The sequence below is a fragment of the Thermobia domestica genome, chromosome 17 (genome assembly GCF_964235325.1).
Source record: "Thermobia domestica chromosome 17, izTheDome1.hap1.1, whole genome shotgun sequence".
Classification (NCBI taxonomy): domain Eukaryota; kingdom Metazoa; phylum Arthropoda; class Insecta; order Zygentoma; family Lepismatidae; genus Thermobia; species Thermobia domestica.
This window is the reverse complement of record NC_137470.1, coordinates 177,197,711-177,216,154: the sequence shown is the minus strand read 5'-3', so window position 1 is coordinate 177,216,154 and position 18,444 is coordinate 177,197,711.

The window sequence follows — 18,444 nt, the reverse complement described above, 5'->3', positions numbered from 1 at the left end:
AGCTTGAATCTTCTGTTTAAAATTTTTTAATTGATTTGCTTATTTTTACAGACACTTTTACAATATGCCAGCACCGGGATGACCGCAGCGAAGCGGGGCGGGTTAACATAAATGACAGGCGATATAATGTTAAGATTTACTGCAATCTTCTATGGTTTTTATCATATCACTTGAAAGCGAAAAAGTAAAAATTATCTAAGTAACAAAGTTTATTGCGTTCCGGGGTGACCGCAGCGAAGCGGGGTGAACGCTGCTAGTTATTCTATACTAGAGCTTAACATTTTAATTCATACGTCATTAAAATTTGTCATTTACGTGCAAATAGCTCCAATACCGATAGTCTAATTTGTAAAATTACTAATTTGTGTATTTATCAAGTAAATTGTTATTAGATCAACCCACAAATATATTCACCCCATCAAAAATGTTAAGAATGTGCCTTTTAAAATTTTATTAGGTAATTTTACAAGAAACCGCCATGTTAAGCACACAAGTATACTAACGTAGTGTACATCCTCGCACCCTACGCACTATGCACTTGCAGACTTGTGAACTTGGAACTTTTTGACGCACACTAGGTGACGTCAGTTCTGGAAAGAAGCGTACTTCGAATTTGCACTTGTATCTTTTGGACACGGCCTGAGTTACCGTGAAACTCGTCGGGCTTTATGCAGAGTCGTTTTGACGTATGATTAGCACCATACTAGGGTTTGACTAAAGCATGGTTATGAGGAGTATTCAGAATCTCTGATTAGCGCGTATTAGTTGACTAAGTTAATCACGTGTCACTAATTAATTTAGAGCAAGTGGCTACCCTGGTTTAGCCACGGTTTTGCTTTAATAAACTTACATTATGAGATTACAAAGACAATTAGTTACCTGTCTTTCTTGCTTTCTTTTGACATCATCGGGTGAATGACAATGAAACAGCCAAGTCTTCTAAAATAGCAGAACTCTTAAAGTGAACAGTGAGAGATGAGTAGAAAATTTCCAGTTTTCGGAGAAAGATAAACTGATCAATAAATTATCTTACCTTATAATTACAACATAATCCTCCTATTGTTGCTAATGTTAATTGACTTCTACTTATCCCCCCTGTAAATACATCCTTCAGAAATGAATAAGTTAATTATAATTCAGTTTCGTAACTATGTATAAGTTGTGATGTCAAACCACAAAGGAAACATTTCGAATTTTGTATTTCATATACCGTATTTTCATTTATACAGACTACGCATGCGCACGCCTGGATTTCCGTAGTTGCCAGATTTATTTTTCTCACTCGAGGTATTGGGGATTATCCAATCAACTTATTAGTTGAACTCCAAACAGACTCTGAATACCAAAGTACACCCTGCTTAGTACAGAGCTACTACGACACTAACTAATCGCGTGACTGACGCTTGATTAACGAATTCACTCTGAATACCGCCCATTGAGATTAGTGAGTGTGACAATCATTGATATAGTGATTCTCAGTTTGCTAGACTGCAACTTTGAGCTAATCCGAAATTCATTTAGTTTAGTGGGCACAAGCCCCAGTCAGGATACTGCGCTCTAGCTCGGGGGAATGTGAGTCTGAATCTAGCGTGCAGCCATAAATTTTGGTTTAGAGGGGTCCAAACTGTACGTCTATCTAGTATTGAACCGGTGTTATTCTGTTAATGTGTTATGGTTAAGTATTATCACTTATGATCATAGAAAAAATATAGAAATAGATTGTATTTATAAGAAACGAAAATCTTTGAGTTTAGCGTCCAAGGATGTTATAAAATGGAGGATCTGCCCATACAACAAAATCGTGAAGCCATACGTCACAGCTTCACCACACCTACTCTGCCCACTCCGCGCCACTAAGATCGCAATGTTTCGAGCCAACAATCATGGCGGAAAGGAGAGTAGCCTATCAGACGTGCCGGCTCAGACGATGCTCGATTGTTTTTCGGCTTCATTGAGTTCATATGATGCAGATACGTATGGGCAGATCCTCTATTTTATAACATCCTTTTTAACGTCCCACGTTATGCCCTTTAGGCTAAGGGAGACCTTGCTTAAAGGAAGTGAATGATGATGGAAAAATTGGTTGAATGAGAAACTGGGAGGAATCGGGAGTACCCCGAGAAAATCCACGGACACGATGTTGTCTACTACTAACTAACTTGGATCGAACCAGAGACCCCACGCAAAGAGGTAAGCGCTCTACCACTGAGCCACCGAGCCCCCATTTTTTTTTAAAGAAAAGAGTACAGATGAAAAGTAAGATCAAATATTTATACAACATCAATCATTTTTCTACTTAACAAGTATAGTGTTATTAAGAATGTGTACAAGTGTATGTTGAGTTACCCATATTTTTGAATGGATCCGGACCGTGGACTCATGCGTCAGTGCACCCTGGTCTCAGTTAACGTGGAACACATTGAGATTAGTGATTCCGGGCTCCTTCTATAATAGCGAGTCTGGTCACATTCGAGCCCAAGTCATCCCCAAAGGCCATTTGTGCTTGAAACCGTAGCTCTTTTTTCTTCTTCTTTTCGAAAAATTATAAGTTTTAGTTTTTTTTTTCTTGTGAAGACTTTCCCTCTGTAATGTTGAACTACCTATTTTGAATACAGATTTAATTACTTCGAAAACAGCAGTGGGTAAGCATGTTCTTTCGTCTTCTAATTCCATTGTTTGAAAAGCTTGCTGTGGTTATCGTATATGAGACGTGGTAGAGTGGGAGGCTAGGCGGGAGGTCTACATGCGTGAGTTCGTTTGCATATGTGAACGAGTGTTTCGAGAGGATTATTAAAACGGTTTTCGGCAGGACCCACAATCCTGTGTGGCTTTGCTTGTAAATCCTTTCCTCGAGAAACACCAAAAACTTTTTGATTTACAGTTCTCAATATTCCACAGTCAGTGAATCCCCAACAAGCTCTCCAGATCCTACCATTTCAGCTCTGCTTTTCAATACTCAGAAGAGGTACCAACAGCGTTTCCAGCCACAAGTACAAGTCATTAGCTCGAGGTAGTTTCCATACTTTTTAATCACAAACGCTCAATAATGACAATATATGTATTTGTCCTACAGATCGTGTATTGTAATTACTTTTATGGAAAAAAAAGAAATCAAAACAACTGAAAATTTAATTGTTTCTTGAGGTTTACTTTGCTTAGCTGTTCTTGATTAATTTTACTTTCACTAGTTAGAACCTGAGAATCGAAGAACTAGTGAAGTGGAATACTACAGAGGCTTAAAGAGTATAAAAGTCTTCCAATTCCAAAACGGATCTTGTCCATTTACAGAAAATGCCAGAAAACTTTATTTTTTTTTTTTAAATGTAGAATCTGCATGTTTGTAGAACTAATACTTCAGTATGTTTATGTGTAAAACCTGAATATCCTCAAATATTTGCGGTTCTACAAAACGTATCAATCCTACAATTTTTCTCGGTTTTCTGTGATTTTCATTTTGATAATGGACGACTCATATAAACTGTAAAAAATTAAACCACCGAACTCGGGGAGGTAGTTCTCTACAACAAAATAAATAAAAGAATTTCTAATAAGCATAGGTTAAGAAATATCTAATTTCAAAGTTGTAAACCAGTGAAAATGTGAAACTTCACGTTTTAAAACGCCCTATGCACGGGGTCTCACGCAGTGGGACGAAGGGGACGCGTCCCCCCCCAATATTTTGAAGTACAAAATATTCAATATTTTATTCTAACTTACTTTCTTTTACTAACGACAGAATAACATAAATAATAATAATTATATTTATTTGAAATATAATATTCAGACTGTGAAATTATTAATGGAGTTCACGTTATACCTCTGGGGGTCAATGAAGGTAAGCAGAAAAATAAGAAATGGAATCAAAGATAATAAATAGGTTGGGATAGGTAGTCCATTTAAATCACTTTCTTTGATGCCCCACCCAGAAATTTTCCATTCCAGAGACGCCAGTGGCCCTATGGCTTCAAAACTTTGGCACCAGTCGCAAGCGTTTCAAGGAATTACTCAGCAACTAATAGGCACATTATTTAAATATTCAAGTTTCAGAGTCCATTTGTGCTTGCGCAACGAATTTTATAGCCTTCGGCTGCTTGTATATAAGCCATTTACATCACTTTATCTGAAAAAAAAAAGTGCTTAGTGATCTGTCCTGATCCCAAAGCACTGGATTAGATTGGTGGGGTCGTTAGCTTTTCTTTAGTTAAGTATTAAGGCGCTGACCCCATTAGTTTTGTATTTTCGTGGTATTGAGTTTCAATCTATTATGAAAATGAAAGTCACTATGTTCGGCATTTCGTACCGCTTGAACAACCTGACCGATCTTGGTCAAATTTTCAACATAGATGAGGTTTGTACCTGGAATGCTTTTGGTCTTTTCACTTTGACGGTGCAACTTAGGGGACAGAAAGGGGGAGATTTATACAAATAATCAAAAATGACCGATATTAGTGTCCAATCCATAGTGGTCGGGATCGTTGAGACGAACAATGACACTTCTGGTCCCACTTAAATTCAAATTCAGCCCTTTATATCGAAATAAAACGTATTCTGCAAGTAGATATCTAATATAAATAAAATAAATCCTTTGTTCGTGTGTCTATCTGTCTGTGTCTCTGTGCGGCCTGGGGACCAGACGAGTAAACCAAAAGTTGCTATAATTTGGCCACGGGTACCTTGGTTCAGGCCATAGACCAAGGCGAAGCCCTTTTTTCAAAATTCGAACCAGAGGGATCTCAGCGGGAGCGTTTAACGAGACATGTAGAAGTAGTAGAAAATGACCGATATTTGTGTCAAATTCATAGCTTTCGCGATCGCTGAGATGAATGGTGACATTTCCATTAGCGATGACTTTCAAATTCAGCTACAATTGTATCCGGGCCGGGGGTCATCTACTGGGGTTACCGAGACATGCGAAAACAATCCAAATGACCAATGTTAGTGTCAAATCCATAGTTTTCGCAGTCGCTGAGATGAATGGTGATACTCCCACAGGCGTTAACTTCCAAATCCAAACCCCATTGGCTGGGGACCAGAGGCGTTTTTTTTTTCAAATTTCGAACCATTGGATCTCAGGGGCATTTACCGGGGTATGTAAAAGTAGTAGAAAATGATCGATATATTCTTTTCCTTTCAGCTAGTCTATTATATAAGAATGAAAATCACTATGTTTTTCACTTCGTATCGCTTGAACCACCCTACCGATCTCCATCAAATTTTCAACATAGATGAGATTCTAGCCCGGGATTTTTTTTTTAATCATTTCACTTTGACGGTGCAACTTAGGTGAGAGAGAGGGGAGACATCAAAATAATCGAAAATGATTCATATTTGTGTCGAATCCACAGTTTTCGGGATCCTGAGACGCACAGTGACACTCCCGATCCCATTTAAATCCAAATTCAGCCCTTTATGTCGAAAATGGAAGTATTTTTTTCGCGCGAAGAACGGATATTCTGCTAGTCTATATATATAGAAATGAAACTCACTGTTTGTGATTTCGCATCTCTTCAACCACCTGATTAATCTGGATCAAATTTTCGACATAGATGAAGTTCAGGTCTGGGATGGTTTTGTATTTTCAGTTTGACGGTACAACGTAGAGGGGATACATAAAATAAATAAAATTTAATAACTCTAGAACTAAGCGACCGATCTCAATCAAATTTGCCACATAGATGAGCTTTGGGCCTGGAATGGTTTTATCATTTCACTTCGACGGTGGTGTTAGGGGGATGTAAAATATTCCCTGCCGTTAACGTGTCTCTTACGGTTTTGCTCCGACAGTTATCGACCGACCGACGGACGGACGGACAAACAAAGCCTTCTATAAGACTTACGAGCGTAGTTTTGAAGTCTAGAAAGTAGGGGTAGGCTTAGGAAAAGCCTTAAGAATTACTGTTATTTGTTGGGATGAATGAATAGCAAAGACAAAGGTCAAACAAAATCTAGTTGGAAGCCTTACAGTCCAGCGTGGTTTGTTGTTTTCACATCAGTAAGAGTATCCTAAATACAGAGGTGAGTACTACTTCTCACTGCTGAAAATCCAATGCGATTATTATTTTCTGAGGAGAACAATAACGTGTGACGAAAATGGATATTTTCCCACAAATCCTAATGTCGATACCTAGCAGTTAATTAACATGTTTCGAGCACAGGGTGACGCGCAGCGATTGATAGAATTATTACGGAATAAGTCACTATGAGTTCCTTCTGAGCGCCCCAATCATGAGTGTCAACTTTTACTTCGAACAGCCTTCTCGAGTAACACAACGCAAAATGTCCTCAAAACGGCACCCTGCTTATAGTTCAGAGTTCACACCATCGGACTATTATTTGATTCTATGTATGTCGCCTTTCCTGTGCTAGTGATAATTCAAGAACCAACAGGTGAAAATAGTTATTTGCAAAAATTGAGGATCGCAACGTACTGCATCACAAAAAAGCAACAAGCAAATATTATGACGATTATCGCAAAATATAACGAAAATTTGCGTTGTTTAACTCAAACTGCTACTGAATGAGGCCCCAGGACTGCTTCTCTTCCGCAGTCAAGAACTGGCTGAAATGTGGTTTTAGATGGTACAACATGAAGGCCTCTACTTTGAGTGTCCGCACATTGACTAGAAGAAGATCAGGTAATCCAGGGCAGAATAGAACAGAAGAGGATGCGTAGAGAGAAGCTTAGGTGTGTTGACCATGCGTCTCAATCAAACGTTATAAACGCGTTTGTGAAGTATGTGCTCGAGTGAGGTTCAGTTGCATCGCTCGGTTGTTCTGCCGTCTGGTCAATATACAACCTGCCTTAGACCTCTTTTGTCGTAACTTGACACATAAAAGTAAGCGACTGAAATGCAATCTTGCAAAACTTTCGATTCATGCTTTTACACCAACCTAATTTATTTGGAATAATGAAAAGTTACTAATGCAGTGAAAATTGTTTCAAAGAGAAAATAAATAAAATTTACTTTGGATCCTTCTGTATATTTTCACTCGTACACGAAAACATCAAGATAGTTTAAAAAATACATATATAAGAAAGATTTTCCGTTAACAAAGTAAGGAAATCCACGATACTACTAAACCACAGCAAAACGACTCAACCCGCTAGATGTCAGTTCAGCAGTTTGATACCATGCAAATGGTTTACTATTGGATAAAATTTCTTTGCTCTCACACCCAATAATACAAAAGAGATGGAGAAATATTGAATTTTGTGTTCTGCCACACTGAATATGAGGCAACATGCCCTAATGGCGAGCAATAAGGAGTGAGAAATATCCACGATTCGAGTTAGAACGTGTTCTGCAAAGGGTGTTTATTTTGCAAATACCTTCGGAGGCAATTACAGGACTCCCTTGGATTAATTTCATATCCGATTTAATAGCTGCTGTTCTACTGGCTGAACAGATTCCTCTGCTATTGGTGGAAAGTTGGGTGGAGAGAAAACAAAAGACGATTCACAAAATGAAAGCAAGGTGAATGTGGGAAGTCCAGCTACATTCTTTCGCTTTACGTTTTTACTTATTGGCATGAAAAAAAAAGAAAAAAGAAAAAAGAAAGAACGAAAATCAATGTTAGATCCTAATTTCACATATACAGGGTGTTTCAAAACAACATCGACAGTATTTTGGAGATGATTCTTGACACCAAAATAAGACAAAAAGGATAGACTAACCTGGGTGCACAAATGTTTCCTTTCGGAGTTATGGGCTGCCGAAAACATGAAAAAATTAACTTTAAAGGTCCATAGCTCCAATATTATGGAACCTACTGTAGTCCGGTCAAGACTTCACTTAGGAACTAATGTGTGAACTATCCAAAAATACATATTTCAAAATTCTAATGTACTCACGCAATAACTTTTATGGAGGCAGTTTGGCTACGGGCATATAATTTGAAGTAATCAACAACTACCTCTATAAAAATTGTTGCAGAAGTAGCGATGGATTCTGAAACTTGGATATTTGTATCGGGCACATAGTAGTTCTTAAATAAAGTTTTGAACCAACTACAATATGTCCCATAGTATTGGAGCTATGGACTTTTAAAGTTCATTTTTCCGTTAACTTCGAAAGGAAGCAATTGTGCAGCCAGGTTGGTCTACACTTTTTGTCTTATCTCGGTTTCTCGGTGTTATTTTCAAATACCCTGTATATTTGTTTGATAGAAAAGTCAATGCATCTTACGAACTAGGTATTTTGTGGCAGAAACTAAAGGGCTGTTCACATATTACATAACGCTATTTTTTGTTCAATTTTTACCAACTCACTTCCCTTGTCACATCTCGTAACTAAAGACGTTATCATGCGAAACAATAAACGCGACACGAAACAATAAATCATTGTGAATTTATCGGGGAAAAATAACTGACAGCCAGGAGCGTCTGTTGTGATTTTCCTTGGGGAGCAAGACCCCACATCTACATAAGAATTGTAAGTTTTATATTAATAAATTAGTAGTCATTGGATTAAAATATATAGCTTGTAAAACTTACATTGAAGGAAAAGGTTATGAAGTTCTTATGCCTGCATTTAAAGGCAAAAAGTTACAATTGTCCACTGTAGAAACAAATGATACTAGGTTTGTTACAAGAATTCGTTGGGAACTTAGTTACACATGGAGTACTGAAAGAAAAGTATTGCCTGTTGATAAAATATTTGACAACGAAATGATATCTAGTATCGGTCCGTATTATAGAATTGCTAGTTTTCTACACAATAAATTCTCCAAACATGTGACAGCAGACGAAAACCACTCCACAATCGCCACAATCATGAAATCCGAGAAAACTTCAGGAGACGAAAATATATTTGCATCATTTGTTGAACAGAGGGAATTGCGAACAAGAAACCTTCCGTTTACATCTATTTCTTCACAGGATCTTAAGAATTTTCCTCGAATAACCGAGAAAGATTTGGAAGGATTGTTTTGTGGATTCTTCCAATATAAACATACGATATGTTATTTGGCTGAAATGCTGGATGAAAGAGGTAATATTAGTATGCAGTTTGTTAAAGGCAACGACAAGATACTGAAAACAACAGTGCACTCAAGACATACGCAAAGCAAGACGTACAAATGCTTCATTGAATACCAAATACAAAAGGTTACAAAAGTGTCATTAGGTATTGTTGCGACTTTGCAAGTGGTTTGCGAACATTTGGATTTTGCTCCCATGTTGCAGTCATTATTCATTATCAGCAGCGTAACATAAGGGGGACGGGTAAGACCGTTTGGGGGGCCAGTAGATTTGAGGCTTATTGTGGGGGGACATCAATTTCATCTCACTTTCCTTCGTGACAATCGGACACAAATCATCACATTTCTCCCCAAAACACAAAATTTCAAATCGGATTATTGGGGGAAACAGTTCCCTCAGTGCCAAGATTGAAGGGGACATGTTCCCCTCATCCCCCCGGGATTTGCGCCAGTGTTTATTATATTAGTTATGAAAGATATTTGTCAAGGATCCCAAAACCAGCACAATGTTGAACAAAATATTCGATCACGACAACATTTGTGTGGTCATAAGTGAAAACAGTGACAAGGACTGAAGTACGTACTACAATGTTCCGTTTATCCTTATTTGTTTCACACATTGAAATACTTGTACTTCTTACATGCAACTTACTTTCCGTTTGCATTACATTTTCTTCTATTTCTTGGATGGAATATACCTTTTATTAAAATGTACCTTTAATTCCACTACTCCTCGACTTGTGGAATGCAAGAAGACAACAGATATTTCTGGAATATAATAGCATTTTCCGACAGGATAGTGGCCTTCTTATCCCCATTTCCCTTCCCAGGACTTATGAGAGACACTACACCAAGGGTTCATTACATTGTGTTGTTGTTGATGGTTATTCTCTTTCCAGCTAAGTTTATTTCACTTTGATTGGACACTGTAGGTAGAGTAACATTGATTTTTGTTTTTATATGAACACTCACATTAAAACTTCAGGCATCTTCAAATGGGATACTTATTGGAGTCTATTGACAATTTTAATCTCATATTCATGTTCAGGCTGATTGATTCTTATGAAATAAACACCAATATCAACAGTTTCACTTCGATCCAAAAAAGGGATTGGGACGCCATAGGCCATCAAATGGGGCATCAGTGAATTTACCACTTTTCATGTGTGATTTCTCATTTATTCACGTAGCAAATATGCAAAAGCTACATCAATAGCTGTTCTCTTTGCAATTGCGCCCCTATAGGTGCGGTATTGTTGGTTTAGGCCAATTTTGGCCATTACATATCCGTGATACATTTTAAAAAAAATGTGATTCTAGAGTTAAAGCGACATTTAAAGTTTATTGTTTCATAATTGTGTTCGCAGACCATCATAGGTCAAAAAGGGCTCAAAACATTGAATCGAATTTTTTGAGGTGGGGAAGAGCTGTTAATTTTTCAGACAAAGCACTTGTATACGCCTATACATACATCCAAGTTTGAACAAAATCAATCGAGCCAATGTTAAGGAATAAATTAATCTTACTTTTTCGATTTTGCCCCATTTCTCATGCATCAATCATAATTGATGTTTGGAACGTGAGGGATTAATGTATCTTGGCGGTACCTATATACCACCCACTTCCGTCACCCCAAGATTCAGCTGGGGCCATTTCACTATACTTATCCACCCACGCCTCTTCAAGACTGTCTCACTGATAATCGAACCCAGGGCCCCATTCAGCACAGGAAAGTATCAGTGTAGGAACCATTAAGCACCGAATAAGTTTTAAAGTGCATGGGTTTACTAAATTACAATACATGCCCTACACTTTGTCGAATCTCATTTTCTATTTAGAATCGTTATTAGATGTAATGATGACATATTTAAGCACGCCTTTGGCGTAGGAGACCCGGGTTCGATTCCCAGCGGGAGCTCATGTGGTTCGGATTCCACGTTAATCAGTAGGTTCTGAAAGGGACGCTAAACTAAAATAAACTCAACTAAACTCAACATATTTAAGCAACAAAAAATTATAATATGAAATTACATCAGTAACGTTTTGTGTTTTAACAATACTAATAATCACACCATTTGTTTGTAACAAGTTGCTACTTTTCCAGTAATCGCAAACATCTCACAAAGTGCAAATTCAGGGTCCTTATTTCGTAACAGTTTGTGTCAACACAACTCAAAATTGTTTCAGTTTGAGTTGATAACCGGCATAAGAGTTATAATGGCTTTTATCATTTTTTGCTTCCGCTGTAACACACAAATTTTGCGAAGACAGATACGGAATGACGCCCCAAGACACCCAAGCCTGGTTTCTGGTAGAGATATTCCCATGAGCATGACACTTTTTTGCCCAAGAATGGTCCACATTTATGGCTGCAGACCAATTGTGGGCAAAGGATGGTCCGATTTATTAAATGGACAATTGCTCATGGGGATTTGTGCTTCACCCACATCACTTTGTGATGAAAAACGACGGTTTACGGCAAACGAAACCACGAAACTGGAAAACAATACCCAGCCTCTTTTATGATACTTTTCACATTTGGTTCCCGTAAATATAATAGACTACTTGGCTCCGATTATTCAGAGTAGTTTGGGTGTGTAACAATACGACATTGTTATATAACACATTTTTTGTGCAATATTCACTGAAAAAATAATGCAGTGTCTGTGAAATAATAAGCAGAACAGAATTCATGTAACAAACGAAAACATGAGATGTGTTATTAAACAATAAAAGGTAGCATATCTCGAATTGGATGTATGTTGACTCTATTCATCTGCCCCGTATTCATTTAAAATGCTTTATCTGGGATCGTTGGAGAATTATTTGCTTCCTGCCTTAAATAATTAATCGCACAAAACCAAATCGTCAAAAAAAAAAAAAAAAAAGCATTTGCAGTGTCTGCCATCTGTCGGCGAAATTGCAAACCTTCTCCCTGTTTGTACCTGTTTGGATGAGCTTTACGTTCCCATTTCCCTGGGCTGTTTAGTGCCACAGGATGAAAACCCAGAGTTTTATTCTGGTTATTCTATTGATGTTAAATGAACGCTGGCTGTAGCGAAGTAAACGCTGGGAAAAACACATTAGCGAGAAAGACGGTGAAATGTTTTCGTGGACGTGTTCCTTCTTGGATTCTGATAACCCTCAAATGGCCGAAGGGGCTCAGTAAACATTGCCAACGTGGAAAGAACAAGCTGAAAGCAGAGAAAGAACTCTGTGGAAAGAGCTTGAAAATAAAAGACAATTTCTTGAAATCCGACACTCTCGTCTTCTCTTCTTACAATCTACCATCGACTGATGTTTCTGCCAATCATGTGGCCACGCTATTCAACGTAATAGATAAAACGTACACTAAAGGTCAATAAAACTTGACCACGCATTTTTCTCTTAAAAGGTTTCAATTTATCCTTGTTATTTTTATATCAACGTTTGTATTATATATTCGTTTTTTATGTAGCAAACTGAAACAAATTAAATTTATACAATTTATAAACTTTACGGCAGAAATAATGATAATAATAATAATAATAATAATAATAATAATAATAATAATAATAATAATAATAATAATAATAATAATAATTTTTAAGTGCTATGAACAGCTTAAGGCAAAAATACAGCACTATGTTAAGACCATTATATAATCATTTTAAACAGACCAGAAAATGTATAGTATAGAATGACTCTTAGAGCAGTTTAAGACCTTTGTCAGAAGGTTAGTAGGCTATATTAAAATTATAAGATTCAAACTGATATGTAAAACAAAAAATTAAAAACAACACTGTCAATTTCATAATATACCATTAAAAGAACTATGCAAATTAAAGTCTCATTTAACTACCATTTAAAAGAATAAAACAACCTTACTTAAAATTGCACATCCAACATGCAAAAATCTTGGTCACTTATTGTCATACGTATTTTAACATAAAAGGCTGGTTCTTTGAATAAAGGATTATAATATAAAAATACGCTGAAAATACACAATAACAATATAATAAAGATAAGCAGCTAGAACCCTTGTCATAAAGATAAAACAGTTTAATTTTTGAAAGAAATGCTTTGATGTTTCTCATAACATATGTTCATTTTAAATTGTAAGACATTGCCATCCTTCTTAGTATTTCACGTTTTGAACTTAATGCAACCAATGTCGATCGATTCCTAACACTATAAATTTGTGCTCTTATTCCTATATTTTCTAAGCAATATTCGCTACTATATTTGTTGTCCAGCACCATTTGAACAAATAATTTTTCAATAACTTTTCTCCTTTCCGATGGGACTTGAAGTTCCCAAAATGTTAACCAATAATTGTTAATAATAATTCATATGCATAATAGTTCTTTTTCATTTTATAACATAGTAGCATAATAATAATAATAATAATAATAATAATAATAATAATAATAATAATAATAATAATAATAATAATAATAATAATAATAATAAACACTCATAGATGTAGCAGTAGCATTGACTCATAACATACGTACAACTTTCAGTACGAAAATAAGTAAATATAAATACCTGGCTGACGAAATCAAACTAACTAACTAAAAAAATAACTCTATGGCCTATGGAACCCGGAGGTTCAATGCCGCGTTCACAAAAGCTCTCCACTGACTTCTATCCTTAGCTAATTGCATCCAGTTTCTACTTTGTACTCCAATCTCTGTGAGATCCATCTTAATATTGTCCTCCCATCTGCGCCTAGGTCTTCCTAATGGTCGTTTGCCGATTGGTCTTCCTGTCAAGACTTTGAAAGCGTTTCTACTTTCTTCCATTCTAGCTACATGACCCGCTCACCTAACCCTCCTAGACTTGACGACGCTAACAATGTTGGGTAAACCATATAAATTATGTAGTTCCTCGTTATGAAGTTTCCACCATTCCCCATTCCCGTTCGTCTTGGGTCCGAATATTCGTCTCAGGATCTTGTTCTCAAATACTTTCAGTCTATGTTCTTCCCTCAGAGTAAGTGACCATGTTTCACAGTCATACAGAACAACAGGTATGATTATCGTTTTGTATATTTTAAGCTTCAAATTCCTCGACAGATTTCGCGACGACAAGAGATTTTGAACCGAATAGTAACACGAATTCCCTGCTTTTAGTCGACATTTAATTTCTCCGTGAATATGATTTTTTCTGTTAATATTGATCCTAGGTATATGAAACTATCCACTTTATTAAAATGTATTATTTAATATTTTAACGCATCCATAATTTGCTGCATTCTGGTCCCGACGCACTTCCATGTATTTAGTTTTCTCTGCATTTACTTCTAAACCCATGTGCCTGCAAGCGTTTAATAAGATCTCTGCATTTCTTACGAAATCAAAAAGTTATGGAAATTTCAGAAAGTTACAGTAAGACCAATCATTATTTCAGCTACAACAGTCGTCTCTAAAAGTACTGGGACACAACTTGAACAGATGAACGATAAACATCTAACAAATCTACAAAAATCATTAATACTAGACACCAGTGATATTGTCAGAAAGTTGTTTGGAGAAGAACTCTTCAAATAATCAGCTCTTGTCATAGATGGCCGTCAGATTACTAAGGTGAAACCGGTTGAATTGAGTTGATTTTAGTTTAGCGTCCCTTTCAGCAGCGAGGCTATATGAGACGTGGACCTACTGATTAACGTGGAATCCGAACTACATGAGCTCCCGCCGGGAATCGAAACCGGGTCTCCCACGCCATGAAACCGGTTGAAACCGAGATACAGCAGCAACAATAATATATTTTACTGGATGTCATGAGTTCGTTTCCCATGAAAGAACTTTCAACTTTTAACCGATTGAAGTGGTTTGGGTTCTACCATAAAATGTAGTTCCACGTCTCATATACTCTCAATTTTGAAAAAGGCCACTAAACTCCAATTGAGCGAACTATTTTAGATGGACGTGGTATAATAAATAATTTTTGTATATTATAAACAAATATGATAATGACAAACAAAACAGAGAAAACATAATAACTCTTTCTCTTTTTCTTATTTTTAGTTTATTGGAGGTTTTGAGAGTTTAGTTGAAGACTGTGGAGCATAGAAGCTTCTCAGTTGCGGCAAGTGACGTACCAATAATGACAGAATACCTATGATGAGTTTAACATTCCGTGATTATGCACCGGTGCTAACAGAGTTGGTGAGGACGGTAATGAATAGAGCAACCCATATTATGCTTTATTTTTTGTGTAATTATGCTTTATTTTTTCCAAATTATGCTTTATTGTTAATTTCAATCATTGTTTATATTAATTGTGTATAATGTATAATATTTACTATACATCAAATATTCTAAATATCTTGATCTATGTATTAATATATTATGCAACCAGTTTCTTTCATATTTAATGAACTTTGTACTTAATGCACTGTTAAGAGATATGCTTTACTCGAGTCAGTTTTTTTTATCACTTGTGTGCTCCATAGACGTGTATATATACAGAGAGGGAAAGTAAAAGATGCCACCAAAAAGTACAGAAAGTACTCAAGTTGAAGAAGTACACATAACAACACAGTGTTGAGTTCTTGTGCACTATTCATTGTTGGTGGAAAGTTTTATTCTTCTTTTCCTTTTTTCCCACCATATCAAAAGATTACACCAAAATATTCACAGAAATAAAAATTAGCTTTTCATTGTTGCATTGGTATGTTCTCAATGATTTTACTTTGAAAATATTGGTCTTAAAAATATTAATATAGTATATGTTAAACTTGCAGTTAAATAGAATTTTCCAAGAATTGTGCTATATATTTTAAATTATGCTTTATGCTTTATTTTCTAAAATTATGCTTTATTATGCTTTTAAAATTAGTTTCTTCTGGATCCTTAAACAACCACAACTATGTTCAAGGTACCAGACATATGTCTAAATTGCTATTATGCTTTTTATGCTCTTGGGTTGCTCAAGTAATGAATGAAACATGGCGTGACACACTTTACCCAACCGACACATTCTGACCCACTGGCCCACCCACTCTGCTCAGTGAATTGTAGACAGCATATTCTGAACACTGGTGAATTTGTTTACGTTTTACTTTCAAGGCCTCCATTTGTCTTCCTTTCCAATTTGTTTCTATTTACTTAAATGAGATGAGTATATCTAACAAAGTACATTCGCGAAGTGTCTCCTCGGAATTCGTGTTAAATTGATTCAAGTGCAAAGTTCTCCCCGGATCAATGTATATTATACTAATTTTAGCGGCCCATACCGGTAATTTGCATAGGAATATTTATGGTTCTTCACATATCCGGAATTCAATCATACACTACTGTAACGCTCGGACACAAAATTGCTCTTAGTTTCTTTAGATGTAACTGGACATGAATGTGGGCATGTGCAAAACAAATTGGATCAAATATTGCTTCTCTGATACATGTTACTCGCTCCCGGTCGCCATCTTTTATCCTCCATGTTGGATTCAACTTTCGGTTTTTCAAATGGGAATAGGTGCAGGTGATACATTAAATTCATGTACAACTTTCTCGGAAATTCACTGGGTGTAGTGAATTTTACCTTAGATTGTACCGTTTGGAAGGTATTGCATGTTAAATGTCTCCAAGCACTTCGCGAATAGACATTGCAGAGTAATACTGGTATCAGTTACACTTACGTTTTTGATGTTGACAAATCAAAAGAATTTCTAACCGGAAAAATACTGTAGGTATAAACAAACTCTTTACATTGGCTTACATTCGTCCTAATCTTATTACAATTCTGTGAGTGATTGTTATTACTCCTATGTTATACTATAACAAGAAAGTATTGCATTACAGTTAAAATGCCTAATGTAAATCCAGATACGACCAGATTTGGGTGAAGACATACCATTTCCGTATTGACGTTTGTGTGTATGTATATACGTTCAGATAATTTTTAACGATAAATCACGTAAAAGATTACATATAACACACGGGAGCCCTGCACAACTTTCTATTTGGTTCAATATTTGTGAAGTCCTTGACATTTAACATGCCACACCTTGCAACTGTACAAGCGACGGTAAAACTCACTACACCAATTAATTTCCGAGAAAAATGTACATGAATTTTATGTATCACTAGCACCGATTTCCATTTTTTTTTAAAAAAAAGAACGAAGGTTGAATCAAATATGGCGGATCCAAGATGGCGGTAGGGGTAAGTAACACGTGTCAGAGAAGCAGTACTTGATCTAGTTTGTATTGCATATGCCCACATCCATGTCCAGTTACATAAATAAACTAAAAGCAAGTGTCCGAGCGTCATAGTAATAGTGTATGATTGAATTCCGAATATAGATATGAAGGCCTATAAGTATGCAGATTACCAGTATGGACCGCTAAAATTAGTACAATACAAATTGGTCCGCGGAGAACTTTTGCATTTGAATCAATTTTACACGAATCCCGAGGGAACACTTCGCGAATGTAGCTTGTAAGTGAAAACTTCACTTACTTTTGGACGTTGATATTTGTAATTGTAATAATAGTAATACGACTTACTACCTGGCTTTCTAGATACAGTAGATATTTACACTTTTTTTCCATTTACGCTGGCCTACTTTATTTTGATTTGAGACTTTCATCGTAACATCCACTGAAAAGTATTTGTAATTCGACAAAGAAATAATTATATACGATAGTTAAATTGAAATTCATGGCAATATGACCCATGACATACATTTCACCATTTTATATTGTAAAGGTCAGATCCGTAGAAATTCAATCTTCGATTAGTGATAATTCCATAGTCTTGTTTTATTACAAGTTTAAACTCTTTAGTCAGTTGAGAGGAGGGCGTGGGTCATGAGTCAGAGTTGATGAAAATAAGTTTTGCTGGGTGGTGGGTCAGAGTCGGTTATGGTGGATTGTAGGTCAATGGGTAATGGGTCAAGTTTTCATTGCCCACGCCATCTCTGGAAATCATCTCGTGTCATTATCTGTAAACTAATAGCTCAAACACTAAATTTAACAGTTACCTGTACTTTTTTTTACCAGGTAGCAGACGCTAGCTACTATACGAACAGGGCTACTTGAAATTAAATTATTTTAAAAACTAACAAAATACACTTTAAATAACACCTCTTGAAGAAACTCACATTGGTAAAAAAAAAATATAATTCTATTTCTTCAAACTACTTCACGTTCTTGTACGTTTTCTCGGGCTACTCCCGTTTCCTTCAACTTTTCATTTCAGCAATTCTTCCATCATCATTCACTTGCTTTAATCGTCCTTCTTCCTTAGCTTGAAGTGTATAATCGTGGGACGTTAAACTCAAAAATTTCATGTTATAATTCTTGTATTTAGATCTTGAATACAATACACATGTTATTTCTTAAACGGCGTGGCAAACATCTTGGCATCTGAAGGCGGCGCTCGAAGTTCCCTTTAAATGATGCTAGCAAATGAGAGGACAACGGTATTGCCACGTTTATTTTGTACACATCCACGTCTATCCTCTGCCACCTGA